Genomic DNA, 3,455 nt, shown 5'->3' with positions numbered 1-3,455 from the left:
AAGGACTATTAAGCCATATATAGAGTTATATAAGAATCGAGTGCGCAGTGGCCTACAGTTTATGCGGCCCGGCATGTGTGTATGCAACCATTTTGTAAGTTAATAAAACAACATCGCATATTGTGTATTTATCAGGTAGCCGACAGGTAGGCCTACTTCAATTCAACGCGCATACAACGCTCATCTTGCAGAATGGCGCGCCTGTCTCATTAATGTCTTGTCGCGTTTGTGCATGCAGCATCACCAGTGTACGTCCCTCTTCTTGTATATAACTCTGTGACTAAAATCAACTCCAAACTTGATGTGTCTATTGCTCGTGGGATTCCCCAGTAGCCATTTGTTTTTGGAACCCATGTAGGTCAAACATCAAGCTCATTATGGCTTAAAACAAAAGAAATGTTGTCTGACTGATAACTCAAGAATGAGAATAATCTCAGTCAGATCAGCTCCAAACGTGATGTGTGTATTTGTCGTGGGATCCCCCAGTAGCCTTTTGTTTTTGGAGCCCCTGTAGGTCAAATGTCAAGCTCATTATGGCTAAAACAAAAGAAATGTAGTCCCAAGCGATAACACAAGAATGAGTTTTAGTCCCAGCGGGGCATTTGTGTTTTATCAACACAGCCGTTCTTGTTATGTAGGAAGTTCATGAACAGATTATTAAGACTGATAAACCATGGGTGGGATGGTGGTGGAGCAGGAAACATGTGTGAGAATCGCTGTGCGGGATTTAAAAGGTGTCATTACAATGGTGTCGATTTACAGTACATTCACAGCTTCGTTGTAATGAAATGCTTCACCATCTCCCGTTTTATTTAGACAACCTCTTTGTGTTTTGCTTTTGCAACGCCATGGGTGCTCAAGCAGCTATTGACACCACTGTACTGAAGATGTTAGGGGGTGTTTACTGCATTGCTGTAACTGGGTACTGCTTGTGCAGACACACATTGGTGTCCTAGTGTTCTGCAAAGTGGTAAACAAAATTATGTCATCAGGGTGTAGGGGTAAAATTTTAAGGAGAGGGGTGTCTAAGAATGCATGGATTGCACAACAAATTTGCTCTCATGTTTGGTATTCAATTGAAGTGTGCAGAGGCAATGCATGCAATCGCTCCCCTTGTTGCCTCGTTGCCCCTTAGTCACTTGCCTCCATGCCCTCTAAGTCATTGCCTGGAGCCTCTTGACCATTGCCTCGATGCCCCTTGGTCATTGCCTTGTTATTCCCTTGATGCCCCTCGGTCGTTGCCTTGATGCTCCCTTGAAATGTTCATTTCCCTTATACATGTAAGATGCCATTTCCCTTATAAAACTGTTGTACCTTGTACGAAGTATGGGCCTGTTAGTGTATGGATCACATTTGTTTCAAAATGCATCACACCAATGTCACTTTATGAAAGGCATGGTGCCCCAACAACATGTCCATTTAAAACAGCTACTTGGTTGGTGGGATAAAATTATAGAAAGAGTTTAATGATGTTGATTTGCGCGGCTGTTGCAAGTGACTGCTCAAAAAAGACGCTCTGAGTTGATTGGCACCATTGGAGGTAATCTGTGTACGTGCTGAAACGTGTCTGGGCATTTACAATTGTAGCGCTTTTTTGTACCTGCAAAACATGTAAGATGCATGAGCTGAGATCAGGCAACTCAAGTACCAACTGTTTGGATTTTATGAGACAATGCTTCTCTAGAAGAGGTTCATGAAATTGACAAGTACTTTTGCCAGGTGTGTGTGTGTTTTAGAACAGGGTTTTAGCAACTTTTTATCCCCCAAAATTGTAATAATACAGAAATACAACAAAAATCGGAGCTGCTAAAATAAACCTATGAAAAATTGTATGTCAAAGGCTGTGTCCAAATAAGGGCTTTCGGCTATGGCTGTTGGCTTTATCAACAATTGAAGACTATAGGAGTTTTCGTAATTTCAGCCGAAGCCATCAATTCGAATAACACCATAGACTCCCTGTCTATCAGTAAGGATTGTGATAAATTTGGATGCCCTGTTTTTCTCAGGGTATTCGGACGCCGTTTTCCAGAGTAACTTTAATGTCCAGGATCACATATGCAGCCAGGATTCCTGACATTGAAACATTGAGTCAGTGACCCATTGTAATGTGTGCAGTCGTTTAATAGACCTCAGTCTTGAACTTGAATACAAACTAACAGGTGTCACCTCCGTTGATTCCAAAGCATCAACCCAACATGACAAGTGAAGGTCCCAGCCTCCTAGTCTCATTTTTTTTCTTTGCCACATTTTGTTGTTTCCTCTTTGTAGTTTGATAGCGTCAAAAACTTTTTGTGTGTTATATTCTGTGTGGGATGTCACACAGATGCACAGTCAGTTGAGAAGTTGATTCAGGAGTTGTTAACTAACCATTTTACGTACTGTGTGTGTGTAACAGCAGTTATTCAAAGTCATCACTGGTTGCTAGTTCAGTATTGGATATGTTACATACAAATGTGTGTGTAGCAGCAGTTATTCAAAGTCATCACTGGTTGCTAGTTCAGTATTGGATATGTTACATACAAATGTGTGTGTAGCAGCAGTTATTCAAAGTCATCACTGGTTGCTAGTTCAGTATTGGATATGTTACATACAAATGTGTGTATAGCAGCAGTTATTCAAAGTCATCACTGGTTGCTAGTTCAGTATTGGATATGTTACATACAAATGTGTGTATAGCAGCAGGTCTTCAAAGTTGCCACTGGTTACCAGTTCAGTATTGGATTCCATTCAAACTGCTCCTAATTACTTATAAAGACATCCATGGACTTGTTCCCAATACGCCACCAATCTTATACTACATCAGTCATCTTTTCCCAACTTAAAGGCAGTGGACACTGTTGGTAATAACTCAAAACAATTATTAACATAAAACCTTTCTTGGTGACGAGTAATGGGGAGAGGTTGATGGTATAAAACATTGTGAGAAACGGCTCCCTCTGAAGTGACATTGTTTTTTCAAGAAAGAAGTAGTTTTCCACGAATTTGATTTTGAGACCTCAGATTTAGAATATGAGGTCTCAAAATCAACCATCTAAACGCACACTACTTCGTGTGTCAAGGGTGTTTTTTCTTTCATTATTATCTCGCAACTTGACGACCGATTGAGCTCAAATGTTCACAGGTTGGTTATTTTATGTATATGTTGAGATACACCAAGTGAGACGACTGGTCTTTGACAGTTATCAATAGTGTCCACTGTCTTTAAAGAGCAGGTATATCCTTTTGTAATTGCTTCAAAATTAATGGCTGACAAACTTTACCTGATAGAAGCCCTGTACATGTAGCTGTTGATAAATAATGTTGAGGAATAAAATAAGGAATGTGGTTTTAGAGAGAGGGATTCAAAAACATTTCAAACTGAGAATTGTTTCTGCATAAAATATGTCTCTCGATTTGTTTATTCCAAACGTTGGGTATTTTCTCTGATCAAGATATTCGGCGATACCTCAATATCA

The sequence above is a fragment of the Asterias rubens genome, chromosome 4 (genome assembly GCF_902459465.1).
Source record: "Asterias rubens chromosome 4, eAstRub1.3, whole genome shotgun sequence".
NCBI lineage: Eukaryota > Metazoa > Echinodermata > Asteroidea > Forcipulatida > Asteriidae > Asterias > Asterias rubens.
The sequence above is the reverse complement of the archived record's forward strand: the minus strand, read 5'-3'. Positions refer to the sequence as shown.